General features: G+C 45.0%; 1 protein-coding gene and 1 long non-coding RNA gene across 4 annotated transcripts in view; both read right to left on the bottom strand.

Moving 5' to 3' along the window:
- Positions 1–21017, bottom strand: part of GRID1 (glutamate ionotropic receptor delta type subunit 1) — a 677264-nt gene that overhangs the window by 177166 nt on the left and 479081 nt on the right. The window lies entirely within an intron of this gene.
- Positions 9140–21017, bottom strand: part of LOC145534831 (uncharacterized) — a 37727-nt gene continuing 25849 nt past the window's right edge. The window contains exon 3 of the long non-coding RNA XR_014075009.1: positions 9140–10209. This is a non-coding gene — a long non-coding RNA (uncharacterized LOC145534831). The remainder of the gene's footprint in view (positions 10210–21017) is intronic.

The raw sequence follows: 21017 nt of genomic DNA, 5'->3' as shown, positions 1-21017 counted from the left end.
TAATATTCTTTTAAGAATTTCATGATGTTCTTAAGTTGAAAAGTCAGCCAGGTCTGGGAGCCACAACAGTTAGTACAAAATGATAATGACAGCAGCAATATTAATATTGACACTTAACAATTAATCTTCATACCAGAACCATACACACACACAGAGCAGTCTGAATCTATATCACAAGATAGCATATCAAGGGAATGACTGAATTATTGACAATCAATGTCTTTCACAAAGAGTCTATGGGATGGACAGCATTATTGTCTATTGACAGCTTGAAGACAGAATTTCTTCATTCATTCAACACATGTTGATTGAGCACACCAGGCCCTTTGCTAAACCTTGGGGACCCAGCAGTAAACAAAACAAGCACAAATCACAGCTTTTCTGTATGTCAAAATCTAGCGGAAAGAGATAGACAAAAAGCAAAACAAGTCAAAAGAAAGAAAGTGCTATATAACGTGATGGTTAATTTTATATGTCGACTTGACTGAGTTATGAAGTTGACCAGGTATTTGGTCAAATGTTATTCTGGGTGTTTTTGCGGGGGTGTTTTTGGATGAGGTTCACATTGAAGTCTAGAGACTGAATAAAGCAAAGTGCCTTCTCCAGCGTGGGTGGGCCTCACCCAATTAACTGAAGGACTGAATGGAAGAAAAAGGCTGACCCAACCGTCCCCAAGTAAAAGAGAAGTCCTCCTGCTAACTGCCTTCAGACTGGGATGTCCGCTTTATCATGCATTCAAGATCAAAATTAAACATTGGCTCTTCCTGGGTCTTCACCAGCCAGCCTTTGGACTGGAACCACACCACCAGCTCTCCTGGGCCTCCCACTGGCCACTCACCCTATAGATCTTGGAACTTGTCAGTCTCCATGATCTGTGAGCCAATTCATATATATATATTCATGGGGAGCCTTAGTGGACTAATACAAATATTCATATGGAAAGAGAGATAAGGAATACTCAAACCTTACAATTTTAAGTAAATGGACCCTAAAAGGCCTCACTGAATAGGAGATATTTAAGTGAAAACCTGAAGGATTTGAGGAAACAAGTCAAATGAATGTCAGAGAGAAGAGCATTCCAGGCTGAAAGAAGAGCAAGTGCAAAGATCCTGGGGTAGGTTCATGCCTGGTAGACAAAAGGAGCAGAAAGGAGGCCAGGGCAACTGAGGTGGAGTCTGGGAGGTCAGGGATGACAGATTGCATTGGCTTCAAGACCTACTCTAGAAAAGATTCACATATACATCAGTGTGTTTCTATGTACATGTGCAATCCTCTTTCCATGAGTGATTTGGGGCACCTTAAAAAAATGCATTGCAATAAATTAGTGTACACTAACATAAAATCTGCAGATGACACCACCCTTATGGCAGAAAGTGAAGAGGAACTAAAGAGCCTCTTGATGAAAGTGAAAGAGGAGAGTGAAAAAGTTGGCTTAAAGTTCAACATTCAGAAAACTAAGATCATGGCATCTGGTCCCATCACTTCATGGCAGATAGATGGGGAAACAGTGGAAACAGTGGCTGACTTTATTTTTCTGGGCTCCAAAATCACTGCAGATCATGATTGCAGCAATGAAGTTAAAAGACGCTTACTCCCTGGAAGGAAAGTTATGACCAACCTAGACAGCATATTAAAAAGCAGAGACATTACTTTGTCAACAAAGGTCCGTCTTGGACTATAAAGAAAGCTGAGTGCCAAAGAATTGATGCTTTTGAACTGTGGTGTTGGAGAAGACTCCTGAGAGTCCCTTGGACTGCAAGGAGATCCAACCAGTCATCCTAAAGGAGATCAGCCCTGGGTGTTCATTGGAAGGACTGATGTTGAAGCTGAAACTCCAATACTTTGGCCACCTGATGCGAAGAGCTGACCCATTTGAAAAGACCCTGATGTTGGGAAAGATTGAGGGCAGGAGGAGAAGGGGATGACAGAGGATGAGATGGCTGGATGGCGTCACTGATTCGATGGACATGAGTTTGGGTGGACTCCGGGAGTCGGTGATGGACAGGGAGGCCTGGCGTGCTGCGGTTCACGGGGTTGCAAAGAGTCAGACATGACTGAGTGACTGAACTGAACTGAACATAAAATCAAAAGAAGAAAGGAAAAAAAATAAGGATGAAAATAAACTGGAGACAGAACCTAACTAGAAATCAAGGATGTTCTCTGCATCTCCAACAAGTGATCTTCTCTTTTACTGTCAGCCTCCTAGGAATCAGCAGGAGCAGGCAAACACTGTCACCAAATGCCTCACCTCCAGAAGATACATGCAAACAAAGTGCTCTCTGGGGTTACAAACATCCTTGGCATTATAATCAGAAAAGACTCTCCTGGGGGATCATAAACCCCGTCTGTGTAAAACAAAGTGACCAACAACATCATTAGCAGCATCCTTACAACGAATGCAGCTAGAAGCTGCCCAGACTCTGTTTCTTAGGTAGCAAAGTGCAAGGCACTCAAAGTAATTCTGCTGAGGGTGCTGGGAGGACTGTGTGTTTCAAGGTGTCACCTTTAGACAGGTAGACTGACTTTATAATGTATTATAAAACATCAAGAAGAGAGGTGAGGCCTCTTGTCCTTCATGTAACCCTCACTGGTTTGGGTTTCTTGCAGCTGAATTATGGACAGAAAGAGCAATAGTGAGCTTGGGACTGTCCAGTACTGCCCATCAATCTCCAGGGATGCAGTTCTCTGTTCACCAGTTGAGTAGGGACCTCTGAGATTTAGCAGGATATACATCCAGGGAGAGGTGACATTCTTTTGTAGAATCTACGGACCCTGATAGGAATGCATTCCACCAGTGTCATGAGGTGAGCTGAGAATTACTGCCGGTGGGACCAGGAATCACCCCCGAAGACTGCCATGAATCTGCTTCAGAGCACAGGCAAATGGGCTGTCAGGGACTGATCCAATGTTCCCTGTCATCTAGCAGGGCCAGAATAATTTTACTCTGAAAAAAATACAAAGGCATTGCCACCAGACACTTGTTTGAGCCAAAATATAACCCCCTAAGAGCACGTAGAGAACTGCATCCTTTGAGAAACAATAGCCATACCAGGACGCACCTAGGAAACCACAGAGACACAGAGAGACAGAGAGAGAGAGCACGTATGTGTAGAAGGAGCTACTTGAGGTCATGGACACCCCTGGCATCAAGGGAGCCAAGGGCTTTTTAAGAATGTGAACATGCAGTGTTAAATTTCTGTGTGGCTCCCTGTGTGGGGATGGAATACACTCACTTGTATCATGTCAAATCTTCAGTAAAATCAGCTACAGATGAAATAATATCTGGAGGACAATTAGCAAAGATAATAACATAAATTTTTGGAAGGTTAAAAAAACATGGATCTCTCTTGGAAGAATTTATTTTGGAGGGTTTACTGTCTGACCAGGACTCTTCCAGTTCAGGATGTTAAAAGCATATCAGTTCCTAAATGAAATAATTTTTGATTCTCATCTCAATAGCTGGGTTTGTGCTTGTATACTACCATCTGTATAAACATATATCAGACAAGAGCTTTGAGTATATAAGTCAGTTCTCAAGCCTATAAACCTGTGTGCATACTCCACAGCAACCCCCTCAGATATGACACAAAGGCTGATGGGTAAAGAGCAACCTCTAGAGAAGGAATCAGAAGTTGTGGAGGACATGGGTCAAGGAAGTTACCCCCAGAGAGTAGAACCAGGCTCTGCTCAGAGAACACTGTCCGCTGCAGGGAAGAAGAGCTCACAAGGGCTTTCTAGGAATTCAGCGTCACTTTGAATGACTGTTGTCTTTCGCCCTTTCTTCTTTCTCCCTAGCAGGAGTGTTCACTGCACTTATCCTATCTCAATTCCAGGACTGAGTATGCGGTTTGGGGAGAGCGCAGCAGCCAATCAGAGGCACTGGTTGTTTCAGCTCCTAAATCACAGGACCACAAGGAATCTCACCATAAGCCAATAGAATCCAGAATTTATGGCCTCTGGAGCAGATCCAGAGGCTGCACCAGATTTAGGAATTGTCTCCTTTGAGGATGGATATGTGTATGTTCCATGTTAGGGCAGAAAGATGCAACAATGTGGGCTAACTGAGGCAGGGCACTGAGTTGGTAATGGGCTTCCTTTCTTCTCTCCCACAGCCCACAGCTAGGCTGTATCTTCAGCCTTCTTTCCATTTCAGTCTGGCCGTGTGACAGAGTGCTGCTCAATGAGATGTGACAAGTGACACTTCTAAGCCTGGCAGTGATTCTCCAAGGAGCCTCCCATGCTCTCCTCTGCAGATGGGATTGTCTCCCCTAGCACTGCTTTGGAACCAGTCACTCAGCGTGGAGCGCAGCACACGACTACGAGGAGCAGACACACACACACACACACACACACACACACACACACACACACACACACACTCTTCTGTGGATTTTAAATGAATGAGAAATAAACTCAGAGGCTAAAAATTCAGGTAAGGGATGTCTTATGCTGGTCTCTGGGCATCCCCAATCCATCACTGAAACTCTGCCATTGCAACAGTCTCGTCTTGGGGTCACTTTTGTAAATCAAAGGAAAAGAGTTTGGAACTGCAGTGGTTCAGAGCAACACCAAGGACTCAGAGCCAGAATCTCAGAGACTCAGATGAAACGATGAGGAGATAAATTTCTTGGAGGTAGGAAAGTGATGAGAAAGACGGTGACTGGGAGAAAGAAAGCATCCCTGAGATACCCAGGGGAGGTTTGGGGTCACCATCATAATGTGGATAAAAACTCAGCCATTTTTACATACTGACACAAGCATAACCTCTAGAGTCTGCGGCTTGTGGGCTGAAAGGAACCCTCTCCACCAGTCCCTAGAGACAGGAATGGCAATTTTTTTTCTGTGTTCCTGGGGTCTGGTGCTTCAGCAAACAAACCGCATCGAAAGTTATGACAAAACCCCAAGTAATAAATGGTTTGTATCCAAATCTCTACTGCCACAACCACCACCAACCCCCATACTTCTAAACCTTGGAATCAAATCAGGAAATGTGTCTGACTCAGGGTAAGGCTGAAGACAGACAAGAGCCCCTTCAATGGCCACAAAAGTATATCAAACAAGGGTACACATACACATGCAACAAGCCACATTTACACCACACACACACACATGCACACACACATACAATCTCTAGCCCAACTATATACCTAATGCTATGCAAAATGAAATTCTTTTTTCATAAATTATTCCCCCAAGCAATCATCTTTTTCAGATTACAGAGGCAGCGAGTCCCAACTCACAGATAGAAAGCTGCTTAGATGAACAGCCAGCCTAAATGACACAATATTTATTTTTAATGGTGCTTTTACATCATTTGCCAAAGATTCATTAGGCACCAACCATGTGCCAAACATCACATTAGGCACTTGAGAAACTCAGTGTAGGGGCTGTCATGCCCATCCTGGAAAGATTTTGCAAACAGAATGCAGTGGCCACCTCCCGGGTGCTGTAGCTGCTGGTCACTCTGGCCCTCATGTCCAAGACGACCCCCTCCCTGGGGAGTCGGTCCACCTAGGATTGACCTGACAATCCTGCCTTTTCCCAAAAGCTCAATGCCCCACCCACCAGCAGACATGCTGGACTCCAGAGTCAAGTGGGGGTGTCCAGGAGGGGCCACAGGGGCAGTAACAGGCTTGCAAAAGCAATGGCCACAGGCTGTGAGGCAGCAACTCCCACATAGCCCTCCCCACCCTGCCACCTCACCCAGGGGCTTATTTCTATTGGCAGTCTCAGCAGTGCACATCCACATTTAGATAAGTGGCACTAAAATAAAATGGACTATAATTATTGTTATAGATTACAGTAATTACAGAGGGGGAATGGGCCGATTAGATTAGCACGCCCACCCCCCCACCAGGACCCGGCTGACATGAAGGGGATTTGTGCAGAGGGCGATGAACCTGCTGTGAGCTTTGGCTGTCACTAAGGCCTCCCAAGGCCCAGGCTGCAAAGGGCAGGGCGGTTGAGGAGGGGCAGTGGGAGGGAGAAGGTTTCAACCTGGAAATAAACCAGCCATGAGAGAATGAAGTCTCTCGCCAGCTTGCCTGGGGTTCACAACCAGCCAACCCCACAGCCCATGTGAGGGGCAGAGTGGTGGCTGGGTTTCCTACTGTGGTCCAGGACTCGGGTACTGAGTCCCCCTTCTGTGGGAAGACTTTAACTTCCAGCTCTGGTCAGCCATCTGCCATCAGGGTCACACAGACCTGCCTGGAGCACAACACACACCAAGGATGATCAGAATACTAGCAAGTGACTTAGACTCTCTCTCAGAGCCTCGCTGTCCTCCTTGGGGGATGAAAAGACCATTCCCATTCATATAACGCTGTAGTGAGATCATAGACATAGAGCATCCAGGACAGACTGTGCCTGGCAAGGAGGAGGACCTGGTCAATGTGACTGCTCCTTCCCCTGCTCTGACCACTTCCAGCCCCCAATGGACCTGCTGGTGCTCTCATCCTCACTCCCAGCCTGCCTCTCCCCCATCTGAACATGCTGACCTTGGTAGGAAGACTTAGCCCACAATTGCCTTGGCCACGAAATGTGCATTGCCCTCTGAGCCACAGTTCCGGTGTCTACTTGGATCTCATTCATAAGGGGTTCCATGGGTAAGGCTACCTACCACAGGAGCAGCTCCCAGTTTGTCCATGCTAGTCTCCAGTGTCCAGATCTCCCTCCCTCTCACTCATCTCTCCTACAGGAATTAGAGTCCTATTTTGAATCTTGGGGTAGAATCACTGGAAGTTGAAGTCATGAATATCTCTTGCCCAACCAATCCTATTTCGCTTCCCAGAACCTGCCCAGCTTCAGTGACACCTACCATGACTTACACCCAGGGCTACCCATTTGTCCAAACCGTGGATGGAGCCAGGCATATGCCCAGCCAAGTGTGCTGGCCCTCCACTGTCGCCCAGGCCAGACCATCCCTCGACCGGTCTCAATAAGTGTGTCTACTGTCCCATTCTTCTTTGATGCTTTGTCCTGTTGATGCCCATCAGCCAGGGGTTCATGGTGCCAGGCATTCCCCATTCTTCCTATGCTGACACTTCTATTCCTGGTCCTGAGAAAGGTCCCTGCAGCTCACAGAACCCAGTCCAAATTCACTCCCCACTGTTGGCTCCTAGTTACGCTCTCTGCTTTCATCTCCTATTTCCTGCAAAATACTTATTATATGTTAAGTATTTGCTTACTCATTGGTCACCCTCAGAGGCTATAAACTTCTTGAAAAAATAAAAAAAAGAATTATTTTGCCTTTTAATTACCCCTTAGCAGAGTTTCTGACACACAGTAGACACCAATTAAGAGTTGATGAATGACTGAAAAAAATAAGAAAGTATTGATGCCTAGTAGCTTGCCAGCCTTTTTTTTTTTTTTTTTTTAACTTTCTTGGTTTAATCCTTCTCTGTGCAGGGAGAGAGTTTCCTTACAGAACATGGTCGGGGTAGAGGGTGCAGTGAATCTGGCCAGAAGAGGCAAGGGCTCAGTGCACTGCTAGACAGGAATGTATGCTGGCCAAGTCAGGAAGGAGGCCTGGAAGCAACTGGAAAACCTTGCCTGTGACCGGCTTATCCTCCCTACTGGAGACACGGTCTTGGTCAATGCAAGGAAACTAGCAGATCTGTGACCCCTCTCACCTTGTAGCTATTCCTGCAAGAGCTGAAACCCCAGGGCTTAACCCAGGGGTTTGTACAGCTTGGCTTGAATTGCTAGATTATTATCTTGGCTCCTTATCTTCATGAAGAAAAACTGAATCTAAATGGAATGCTTTCCTGAAAATCTGCAAGTTGCTACCAGGCCAGATTTTGTTTCCAGGCTCCTGAGTTTGCTCATTGGCCCCTGCCCTCTGGATAAAAACCAAAGAACAGATGTATCCACAAACCAACAGCATGGGCAATTGGGTGACATCACCCCAACAACCAAGTTCTTGCCCCTATTTCCCACTGTCACAGTCAACTCAGGAGCATCTGTAGTGACAAAGAAGCTCAGAAGGATAACCACTCAGTGGAAAATCTTCAGAATCTGCTTGCCCTGCCGTAGGTTCTACCCAAGATGGGCTCTATATATAACTTCCACATTCTCTCAACACCCTTCTTGGTGCCTCTTAAAGCCAACATTTAATAAAATGAAAGTGGTGGGGTAAGTCTGATCTGGGTCCTTCTGTACCATGTAATGCCCATGATCAGATTTCACTGATGGTGGGGAGCCAGGCAAGGTCACTTTCCTCCAGGTCCTAAATATAATGCTGAGTTTGCCCCCACACCCCATCCACTGTCTTGAGGACCAGGTGTTCCTTGTAATGGGTAAGCTGAGGCAATGACTAGCGGCCCCTGCATGCACTTCCTCACCATGCCATCCTCAGGGAGAATTTGAGTTGAAAATTACTAGCCACGAACACTTCCTAGAGGAACCACCTGCTCCCTGGAGATGAGGACAACTCTTAGAGGATGCCTGGTTTCCTGTCCTTGGTGCTATGCTCTGATCCTTTCCCCTCAACCCTCAAATTCCCCCTCAGCCAGGCAGGCTCCTATTCCAGCTCCTCCCCTTTCTCATCAGGTAAAGTCAAGCCTGACCAGAGAAGATGAAGTCCCCCACTAGCTGCCTTACCCAGTGTCCACCCAGGCCTGATAAACTCTTTCTACTTTAAGAGGCAAAACACTTAAAACTTCCTGAGCCACTCCTGCCTCCAGGAGAGCACAGCCTCTCACCAGGACTAAGTGCCAGAGTCAGGGTCTCAGGCTGAGGTCCTGGGAGCCCCAGGGTAGAGAGAGGAACTGGGGAGTCAAAGTTCATGGAAGTGGCACTATCTTCCCTCAATCCCTGGAATTATCTAAGGTTTGTCTCACCTTGATGCCTTTGCCCCTTCCTCTCCTCTGCCTGCAACATGGCTCCCCCGGTTCTTTATGTGGTATTCTCCCTCTCAACATGCAGGTTTCAGTTTGTGTGTTACCTCCTCAGAAAGGATTCTGCAGAACACAGTGCTACCAACAGCACTGTCCATTTCCATCAGAACCCCACCCATTCCCTTCTGAACAATCACCAAGACCTTCACTTACTATGTGTCCTTTCTATGGTCTAACTCCTGATATCTCCTCTGCAGCAGTGAACACAGTGGCTGGACCAGAGTAAGGTCAGTAAGGACTTGTTGACTGATCACATGAATTTATTCCCTATTGAAAGGAAACGCTATTTGTTTCTACACATCAATCATCCACAGGAAGATTTCTTCAGTCGTGAGTATCTGGGGAGGCTCATCGTCTTCTGGGGTACCCGGTTTATCTTTGCCTTAGGACGTCCAGCACCTTGACCAGGACTTGTTCCCTTCTTCACTGTGACCAGTAGGAGGCTCCCAAGCACATAAGGAGTGTTGGAGCTGACCTCTAGCAACTGATCACATTCTTAGCAGATGAGCTGCTGAGCACCAACCACAGGAGCCTGGAGGGCTTTGGCTGTTTTACAGGCTTCATCCCATTAGGACTCACTTGGGAAACAGAACTGGGCTAAAGAATGTAGAATGGGAGGGGGAGTGAGTACATGCACTTTATAAACTCATCTTTCCACTGTCTTCAGCTCACATCCCCGCTCTCATTTTTCTCTTTGCCCTGATTTCCCCAATTTCTTGATTAGGGGAAAAAAGAAAAAAACCTTCAGTTGTATATTAAGTATTTCTGTAAGCAGCAACGAATCCTTTTTTGGAATGAGGCAGGATATAAATAAATATAAATAAATAAGTTCCGTCATTGCCCAGGGTGCCCCACTCCACTAGGATTTAGGTCACACATGTGTCTATTTGCGATCTATTTTCAAATTTTAGGATTCTGACTGTGTAAGCAGGAATCACAGGGCTGGCTCTGGGATGGAGACACCTGCCCAAGTTGCCAATCCGTGCAGCCCTGCAGCTCAAGTGCAGGCTGAGACCAGCTCAGAACCCTGAGGAAGATGCCAGAGCTCCCATGGGGGGACTGGCAGCATGCAAAGTCTGGACAGTCCCATGAATCTATAGTAATTCTCAGTAGTCATATCCCTTCCCAGGCCTCAGCTTGAACTTAGTGGAAATTGAGGTTTTGGACAAAGAGCATCTCTGAGGATGAAAACGGGATTTTGCAGAGCTCCTGGGGCACTGTCTGGGACAATGTATGGCCCCTGGTATCTCCAGCTCTTCCTGTTGCACATGTGGTCTTCAGATGCTGTGTTCTAGGCTCGGCCTCACCTGCTCTTAGCCACAGTTAAAGGAGAAGATACTCTCAAGGTTCAGAACTGAATGGAGGGACAGAGCTGACTTCAGACTTGCCCGTAAAGTAGAAGATCCCCAAGGCACCCACATAATTCTGGGGCCTTGTGGCCAGGGTGAAAGAGGCAGAGAGCAGAGGTGCAGCAATGCTCCAGGCTCCAGCCTCAGCTGGTCCTCAGCATCCCCACATTCTGCATTGATCTCACAAAATGCAAACCTTCCCACTACCCTCAGAGCACAGTCCAAACACACAACTGCAGGTATGAGGGTCTGAGTAATTTGGCCCCTGCCCTCTCCTGTTTCGCTCACCCTGAAGAGCCCCTAGTTCTTTGATGGCAGCACCCACCTTTCTCATGCCTCAGGCCATTCACATCTGCTCCTCCCCCTGACTCTGCTTCAGGCCTCAGCTTAGATGTTACTCTGTCTGGAAGCCTTTCTTGCTGCTGCCCCCAAGCCAGGCAGAGACCACTGCTGTGTTTCTCCTGTAACACCCTGTCCCCCCCAATCACAGCACTCAGGGCATCACTGGAAATGTCTACTGGATGGGGTAAGGACCAGCCACCAGACTGGAGAGAGGGCAAAGCTATGTCTCCTTTTGTCCCCTGGCATTTCCCTAGCATCAGAGCCCATGACTGGCAGCTACCAGGAACTCAATAAATATAGATTGAGCAGAAGATGATCAAATGAGATGACACTCAGCCCACCAACCACCAGCAGTTTGTCACTAGGAAATTGTTCTCAGGGGACCTGGCTCTTTACCCAGGGGCCATCCCAGGTCTTGAAACAGGGAAACCGCCAAGAAACAAACAATCTGTGAGAAGATGTTAGGACAGAGAAATCACAGCCAGGATTCAGAGCTGGGCAGAAAGGAAGCTCTGTCATAGAGAATGGGCTAGATGGGCAGAGATGGGGTGATGTGGAGAGGGTTCAAGCCCCATCAGGACAGAGAAGTAGGACACATTGGGGTCACTGGCTTTGTCCTTGATGCTCTCTCGAGTCAGACCAGGAGCTGCCTGACATTGGGTAGCCCTTAGTTCAACCTGCTCTCTGGTTTGGCCAGGTGCACCTGGAAATGGATACCATCCTGCTTGATAAGTGGGAATCCAAAGGCAGAGGATAGAGGTGGCTGCTGGTAGACCTTGTTGTTGTGGGAGCGTTCATCTTGTCATTCCTCCTCATCAGTCCCCTCCTCTCTACCCCGACCCACTGCCCAGAACAAGCCCTCATCAGGGACTGCACAGAGCCCTCTGGGACCCAGCTCCTGCTCCATTAAGGAAGATTTCCAAGATGCTAGCCACAGCCCGACACTGTGGGAAGCAGAGATGAGAAATTCACTGGTCTTCCTAAGGGCCAGGGGCAATACACTCTATTGTCACCCTTAATGTGCTCCCACTTTAATCCTGACTTTCCCCAAAACAACAACTTTACCCCCAGAGACTCCAATCCACAATGATCAGAGCACACCCATTTGGGGGTGACATCCGAGTGGGCAGACAGATGCTAATGAGCCAGAATACAAGTGTCCTCAGATGAGTGTGGCAAGGAGCCCATGGAAGAAGTGAGTGATGTCCCAGAAGAGGTCAGGTCAGCCCGTAGACAGAGCAGAGGATGGAGCAAGCACATGGCCATGTGGTGGTCTTCAGGTCCCAGCCAGGAGAGATGCCCCCAAAATGAGGCAAAGTAAAGGAGCTGAGGGCAGACCTCCGCAAGTCCTCATGAGGATAATGTGGATCTTGAGGTGATTTTCAGGAAAAACCCTTCACATCTGGAATCCTGAAAATTATGAACAGGCACATACCCAGGACAGAGTGACTTGCAGACTCCATGAGAGCATCCCCGAATCAGATGGAGGTCCAGGACTGCCCCTCCTCCTCTCACCCCCAGTCCCAAATCCCCCTGTGCTTCCTTTAACAAGGAGCTAGCAGTCCTCAAAGAGCGTAACAACCAGAAAGGAAGCAAATAATGAATATATGAGCAGACATTCTCCCAAAATGGATGGAGGGAGGGAGGATCAGGCATGGGGAAAGAAAGGAACATCAGAAAGAGAGATAAAGAAAACGTAAAATCCATCATAACGAATTATCTCTCAAGGAGAGAAAAAAAGAGAAAGATGAAGAGTTCAAACAAATATTCTCCCCAGTCTCAAAGAAGTTACAGATAACACGGTCTCTCTAAGGGAAAAGAAAGCTAGGAAGAGAGATGAGAGTTCAAAGAAGAGATTATAAAACAACAAACGGAGATAAAAAGCAAACAGTGGAGCTGAAGAAAGAGAAGCCAGGAGACTCTGTTTAGGGGGCACAGCGGGAGGGCTAGAGGGGAGGGTCTGGCTATTCAGCTTGGAGCAGGGAGCTCTAGGTGGAGGGCAGCAGAGAAGTCCCTGAAGCTGGGGCAGCAGACAAAGTCGCTGGCAGGTGGAGGAGCAGCCCAAAGAGAAGTGCATTTTCAGGTGAGGACATGACTAAAGTTCCCTGTTCACCGCCTGCCAAATCAGGGAGCAGGGCGTTCCTCAAATCCTCCTTCCACAGGCCTGGGACTCCAGCCACCCAGGAACCACTGTCTCCCTTGCTGAACCATCACGTCCCCACTGCCAGTGCCACCAGCGAGCCATCTGTCCTGTGAGGCTTCCAACAGTGGCAGTGGCAGCGGCAGCGACAGCGGGAGAAACAAGCCGTAGCTGTCACTTCTGAAATGCAGACAGCATCGTCCCCGTCTCTGGATGATGCCATGGGACTCGGGGCCTCAAATGAATCTTGAATTGATATTTCCACCAGCGGAGGGAGTCCTGGCGAGGTGCCTTTCAATATTTTTAAAATGATTTTTTTCTTCTTGGCTCTACCTCATAAACAGTCATCAGACACTGGAAGCCAGAATTCTTTTTCTTGCTGAAATGATTTGTTTTCTGGCAGGATGCAAGGTTTATGACCCTGGAATCCAGCTCATGAACCAAGCTGAGCATCATGGAAAGCCTCCGGCCCCTAGTCCCCCTCTGCTATCCTCACAGCACCAGCTGAATAAAGCAACAGCTGCAACTCTGTCTGAGCACCCAGGTGCACAGGGCAGATTCAAAGCAGGGCCATTCCAGGCTTTCTCAAAGGAGCTTGTCTTCTTCCTGAAGCTGAAGCCCTCCTGATACCCCAATGGGACAATGGAAACAATACCCCAGGGTTCTACGTGGGGAGCTACAGGGATCCTGGGTCTAATTCTCTTTCCAACAGAACTATACAAGAGCACAAGCCTCAAGAAAGAGCGGTCCAGCAAAGCAGAAGTGATGGAAACCCTCACCTATCAGAAAAACACCAGGAAGGATGATGCCAGGTGTCTGATTTAGTAAGATGCCTTATAGGGGCTCTGGCACACCCCACTCCCACCCAAGGCAGGCATCCAGCAGGTAAGAGAACTAGCCATGGACATTGGTGGATCAAGCTGGCCAGGTCTCTGGGGGCCCAGCCACAGAACTCCCACAAACTCCAGGACTGTCAACACAGTCCTTTCTTATTATTAGTATCACCTTTAAACAAAACAATTGTTCATGGATAATAGGCCAGATGCACTGAGTCTACAATGGAGGAAATCGGTATCCATATCTCTAGGGAGATGGAAGCCCAACATACCCAGCGTTGGCCTTCAACATGCACTGAACCTGGGGTCCCACAAATGGAGTACATGCATCTTGTCCTGGGCTCCAAGGCCATCAGGCCACCAAGCATGACCTGATATAGTGTGGATCCAAATACACATCGATCACGACAAAAGAAAAGCACTGTGTTTCATGTCCTTTGTGTGGTGTGGTCCTAAATCTGTCCCTGTCTTTATGACTAAGGTTTTACAAACTCCTGAATATCTCAGAATCTGGAAGAGGCTCAGAATGACAGAAACCTAGAATGGGAAGGAACTTAAGAGGTCAGCTCATCAAAAATCTCACTGACAACAGAAACCCCCTCAATTTTATATCTAGACTCTGCTTGAATACCCCCGAGGATGGGGCAGTCATTACCTACCCAGACAGTCTATGTTATCTTCTGACAGATCTGTTAGAAATTTACTTTCAGTGCTGTTTGTCTTCCTATAATCTCTCCCTTCTGGAATGGTACAGAGCACACCCCATACCTCCATATAACATACAGTCCTAGGACCACTTCTAGGGTCATATGTGCTTTTAGAAGATAAGTCCTCAATTATCAATGGTACCTAGTCATTCCAAGACAGCCTCAAACCCCATCTCCTTCTTATAATTCTTTCAAACATTTCAATCTTTTCCAAGCCTCCCTGCCAGGGCCTTGGTCCACACTCTCAACATCTCACTCCTAAACTATTTCAATGGTCTCTTCACCAGCCTCCATGCCTCCCATCTCTCTTCCTTTCAACCCCCCATCACATGGGATTATCCTTCTTAAAAGAACACAACTATGCCATCACCTCTTCTAACAGCCTTTGGTGGTTCTCCATTGCCTTTGGACATATCCCACATCCTTCAGTAGGGATTTTCATAATGAATAATTAGCTATTCTCTAACATGTACAACATGTACCTATATAGAACTCAGAGGATATGCCAGGCAAAGCCCATAGTATCTCATTTAAGCCTTTAAGTTCCACTTCAACCCTCATTTGGGCTTTCCTGGTGGCTCAGCTGGTAAAAAAATTCACCTGCAATGCAGGAGAACTGGGTTTGATCCCTGGGTTGGGAAGATCCCCTGGAGAAGGGAACGGCTACCCACTCCAGGATTCTGACCTGGTCACAAAGAGTCAGACACGACTGAGTGAATTTCACTTTCTATTCCCATTTAACAAGTAAAGAAAAAAGGCTTTTATTGAGTCTCGATGTACCTTTCTCACGGTTAAATGTCTGGCAAGTACCAGATGTTAGATCCCAGCGTTTCTTGCAAAGATACCCGCTTGCTATACTTCAGCACCTGCAGATGGGTTTTGGCAATCTTTCCACTACTGTCTTCCGTCTTTCTTCCTCTCCCTAGAGGTTCAGTGATCTGGCTACGCTATACCCACTGCCTCAGGTAGAAGCATCTATTGGCAGTTCTTTACATACATCTTTGGGCCAGACTCTCTAGGGATGTGGCTGGGCTTCCCTGATAGAAATCCTTAGCTAGCAACCCATCTGGCAGCTCTTGCCCATCCAGCGGCTCAGGTGACCTCTCCTCACTCATGTACCAAGACTAATCACTTCCTTTTTTGGAGTCTCTTACCCCAGGTACTGTCATCTGCTGGGCCCTGCATGTTCACTTGTCTGTCACCATTCCAGATGTTAAGCCCTTGGAGACAGTGTCTATGTCGTATTTATAACTTTAGTCACAGGGTCTAGCACAAGCCGGGAAGATAGTCAGTCAACATGTGAATGAAGGAATCAGTTCCTGCTCTTGGACCACCAGCTGTCACATGCAGTTCTCCAACCTCTACAGTGCAAGGCCTCACCTTTCTGTATACTCAGGATGCTTATTTTTATTAAACGTATGCAATGTATAACATGTCCTGGATATCCCACAAATGGTACCTATTACTGATATTGTAAAGAAGAAGTTCCAGGCAAATAATGAAGAGTCTATGAAAAAATAAAAGCACCATGAGAGTGGGAGAGAGTCCATAGAATAAGGGAAAATTCACTGGTCTTTTAGGTTAAATGATTTCACCCAGCATTTTCTAAAGTGAATTCTTTCAGGCACTCCTCAAATCGTATGAGGTCCTGTAAGAAATAACAACAACAAAAACACCATGCAAAGTCCTGTGGTCAACGAACTTTGGAAGAAAAAAATGGCGACAATAAAAATGAAACATTTCTTTATTATAAACTTTTCAGATGTTAATAAGTGCTGTGAATGATCATAAGATACATATAGCCTTTCCCATACTTAGTTTTCCCCAGGGTTCTTCCTTTGGGGAGAATCTCCTTGCAGTATGGTTGCTCACAACACATTTTTGAAAAAGCCAAATTAATCTTGCTGTCAGGACAGGTGTTTCAATTGATTGTTTGAAGGCTGTAGATTTTGCCTGCTGAGGTTATTTGGTAGCCTTTACCAGCCTGCCGTGATGATTTAAATATCAACTCTGTCACCCATCATTTTAGCTAGTTAATATGATCAGTAACCTAATCATTTACATGATTTATAATATCGTAGGACCAAAACAAGTAGGCTTTTTCTATTGCTGAAACTGAATCTCTGGGCATCAGTGCTTACAGAGAAAACATGTGTCAGGCTGCCAATGTTTTCAAGATCAGGCTCCAAATAAAGTCAGTAATGAGTTTCATAAATGTATTTCTAACCATGTCTCTACATGACAGCCAATGACATGACACCAAAAATACTGGATGAAATGGTTCTCCATGGAGAAAAGCAATTCTCGACAGAGGAAGCTCATCTGATGCCAGCTTTATATCAGATTATAAATATTAGAGTGTCCAAAGGACTGACGGATTGAATAGCTTTCAGGTAATCTACTAAAAGGGCTTCCCTCATAGCTCAGTTGGTAAAGAATTTGCCTGCAATGCAGGAGACCTGAGTTCAATCCCTAGGTTGGGAAGATCCCCTGGAGAAGGAAAAGCAACCCACTCCAGTATTCTTGCCTGGATAATCCTATGGACAGAGGAGCCTGGCAGGCTACAGTCCAAAGGGTCGAAAGAGTCGGACACAACTTAGCAACTAAACCACCAATCTACTAAAAGTATTGTTTCTCTCAAGCTACCTTTCATGGGGACTGAGCAGTGGCAAGTTCAAAGTTTTACCTCTAAGCAAGTACCTGGGGTGCAACCAGTACTCACCACTGGGTGCTAACAGAGCCATGTGCTATGAAAGCAAGGTCTTATCTCCTGCTCAGCCTGCTGTCATCATGAGACAACACAGCCATGCCCTTGAGGTCAAAGGCTCATGGAGAAGTATAAAGCTGCCATGCTTCCAAATGATTGCTTTCCCTGCCCCTAAAGACACAGCAAATTCAATGTGGATTATTTACCAAACTCTTGCACTATTTACCTAAATCTTTGCTTTAAAATGGCAGATGGTACATTTTCCCCAAAATTCTAACTAAAATATTTATGAAAACACAGAAATGACTTTTTAAAAATCGAAGAAGAAAGATGAAGACAATTTGGCAATCACACTATTGCAAATATTGGGGGAATTTCCATTGAATATAAGGTTGATGGTTATGGATTGAGAAATATAACTGCCTATGTTTTCTGGCAAAAGACAGGACAGCCTGGCCCTTCTGAAACAGCATAAGCATATATTTTAACATCATCCTTCCCTTCCCTGCTTGCTCTTGAAATTGGCACCCAGGGTCTAAGCTAACCTGAAGAGTGCACAGCAATTCCACGAGCATGTGTTTTCCATTCCTGGGCAGCTAGCAAAGCTCTCCATCGTCCCAAAAATACGACAGCTAGGGTTCCTGGAAGGAGATCTGCAGAACGTCAGTCTTATAAGATGAATCTCAAAGAGCCTCATCCAGCTCCATCTTGAGGAGTTATAGAGCCATCAAAAGCTCAGAGAGGACATTCAGTAAAGAATCCTTTATGGTTTAGTTTCACTATTTCTTAAATGCATTTGAATACATGGGACTTTTATTTTTCACTTAATGTTAAAAATACACACATTTGGAAGAACTACACACATTTGGAAGAACTACCGTTCCCTGAAACGTATTTTCAGAAGATGTACTAAATCCATTTAGGGAAAAGTTTCCAGAGAACAACAGAGCAAGAAGTGGAGAAGTGTAGGGACAGGGAGGGACACACTGAATTCTGGGAAATGTAATCCCTCCCAGCAAAGCACGCTTGGATGAGACAGATTTGCAGAGAGGCTTGACGCCCTATGATAGGAATTGCAGTTGCTTACTGAATCTCTTCAGAGTGTCAGAGAAAGTGACCATAGACAGAACAATGTATAATGTGGTAAAAAACACCTGCAAAATAATTCAGAGGACTTTTTTTTATAATGAAACTTACAAAGAACTAAAAGAAAACAGACTAAGATGAAAGTCACAGGAAGAGACAAAAAGATAACAAGCTGAGCTTGAGGCATTTGGTGAGTTAAGGAAGGAAGGGTTGCCAATAAAACCAAACTTCTAATCCCCATATTTAAGTCTACACAAAGAGAAGACTGAATTGGTGAAGTGGTGCTCCCTTTCCCAGCTATATGAGGGAAGTGACAGAAACATCAAGGAGTAAGATGAAATGCACGGAGAGGACCAAGGATGGGGAGCAAGGATAGAATTACAGACGATTCTTAGAAAATATATACACAAACCTGCAAACACACAAAAAACTTTAACACAACCAAAGGAAGACACAAATGAAGAAATATTTTTTGAATTTTAGAAGAATTCATTATAAATCAAAGAGACAATATTGAAATATTATTTCAAGTCTAAATATTTTCTGGTAAATCTAAATATTTTCTGGTAAAATAGATATTTTACTTGAACAAGGAGTACATATTACAACAAATTCTTACAGAAAAATAATGATTTTGATTAAAACCAGATTGACTTCAGATTTTTCCTTTCTTATACTAAAACAAAGAAAAAGGAGTAAATGTCTTCAGCTTACGTAATAACACAAGAAAAGTGGTTTTGAGGTTAAAATGGCATTGTCAGATATAAAGGCCCAGAAATTAATAAAAAGTGATATAGTTGGAATAATTGCATAAATTCATAAGCCGGCAGATTGGAAAAATAGCACGGACACAAAATCCAGCCACCTGAAAGAGATAAAGAGTTCAGAAACCAAGACTGGCAAATCATACTACAAAGGCAATGATGCTGAACACTTAAATAATTTAAGCACATAGTTCATATGTGTTAATTCCAATTTTTGGATTTCTGATAATTAAATGTCTCTCAAAAGTAGGAAGATTATCAAGGAGCAATACTTAGTTCCCTGTTTGGAACATAAGAATGAAAAATATAGATCAGTAATAGAGCATCACAGTGCACACTGTATGCAACAGAAAAGCAGAGGAGGAAGAAACAGATAAAAATCAATCTGTGGGTGAGGCTTGGCAGAGGAGAAAATAAATCAGGTAACTGCAGGTAAATTTTTTAAGACTTAAGACTTCAAGAAAGAGAAATTACATTGGTTTGAAAGTGCCACAGGATGAAACACAGGGAAATAAGAAAATTGACATTATAATGAAATTTTAAAATACCCTAAACAAAGAAAAAACTCACAGGTGCCTGAGAGGAAGAGCCAATAACCCATCACAGCCATCCGACATCAGACTTCATAATAGCAACACTGGGTTCACGAGACAATGAAGTCATATTTTTTTAAGGTGTTTGAGCAAAGGTACATTAAACCTAGAATTTTATATCCAGCCAAATTGCCTTTCCGATGTCATAAAATAATTGTCAGATATAGAAGGCTTCATTAGACTTGTCACACAAAGGCCCATTTTAAAAAGATTCTGTGAGAAAGTACTCAAATAAAAAGAAGGAAGAAAGTAGATGTTGTAGGAGATTCCTGAAGTAGGGGTGAAAAAAAATATCTGTTAAGGTTCCTTCTGTCTTTAAAAGGCTAAAAGCATCCCCCAAAAGGGAAGACAAAGTAAATCCATAACTAACCAAAATTCCAGAAAATAGGAAGATGATGTAAGTGATGGTAGATGTTGATGATACAGAGCAGCTACACATGGACATCACCAGATGGTCAACACTGAAATCAGACTGATTATATTCTTTGAAGCCAAAAGTGGAGAAGCTCTATACAGTCAGCAAAAACAAGACCGGGAGCAGACTATGGCTCAGATCATGAACTCCTTATAGCCAAATTCAGACTTAAATTGAAGAAAGTAGGGAAAACCACTAGACCATTCAGGTATGACCTAAATCAAATCCCTTATGATTATACAGTAGAAGGGACAAATAGATTTAAGGGACTAGACCTGATAGACAGAGTACCTGATGAACTATGGACAGAGGTTCGTGACATTGTATAGGAGACAGGAATCAAGACCATCCCCATGGAAAAGAAATGCAAAAAAGCAAAATGGCTGTCTGAGGAGGCCTTACAAATAGCAGGGAAGAGAAGAGAAGTGAAAAGTAAAGGAGAAAAGGAAAGATATTCCCATCTGAATGCAGAGTTCCAAAGAATAGCAAGGAGAGATAAAAAAGCCTTCCTCAACCATCAGTGCAAAGAAATAGAAGAAAACAACAGAATGGGAAAGACTAGAGATCTCTTCAAGAAAATTAGAGATACCAAGGGAACATTTCATCCAAAGATGGGCTCGATAAAGGACAGAAATGGTATGGACCTAACAGAAGCGGAAGATATCAAGAAGAGGTGGCAAGAATACACAGAAGAACTATATAAAAAAAGATCTTCATGACCCAGATAATCACGATGGTGTGATCACTCACCTAGAGCCAGACATCCTGGAATGTGAAGTCAAGTGGGCCTTAGAAAGCATCACTACAAACAAAGCTAGTGGAGGTGATGGAATTCCAGTTGAGCTATTTCAAATCCCGAAAGATGATGCTGTAAAACTGCTGCGCTCTATATGCCAGCAAATCTGGAAAACTCAGCAGTGGCCACAGGACTGGAAAAGGTCAGTTTTCATTCCAATCCCAAAGAAAGGCAATGCCAAAGAATGCTCAAACTACCGCACAATTGCACTCATCTCACACGCTAGTAAAGTAATGCTCAAAATTCTCCAAGCCAGGTTTCAGCAATACGTGAACCGTGAACTTCCAGATGTTCAAGCTGAGTTTAGAAAAGGCAGAGAAACCAGAGATCAAATTGCCAACATCCGCTAAATCATCGAAAAAGCAAGAGAGTTCCAGAAAAACAT

The sequence above is a fragment of the Giraffa tippelskirchi genome, chromosome 2 (genome assembly GCF_054371585.1).
Source record: "Giraffa tippelskirchi isolate mGirTip1 chromosome 2, T2T-mGirTip1v1.2.pri, whole genome shotgun sequence".
Taxonomy (NCBI): Eukaryota; Metazoa; Chordata; class Mammalia; order Artiodactyla; family Giraffidae; genus Giraffa; species Giraffa tippelskirchi.
This window is presented reverse-complemented; position numbering and strand designations above follow the sequence as displayed.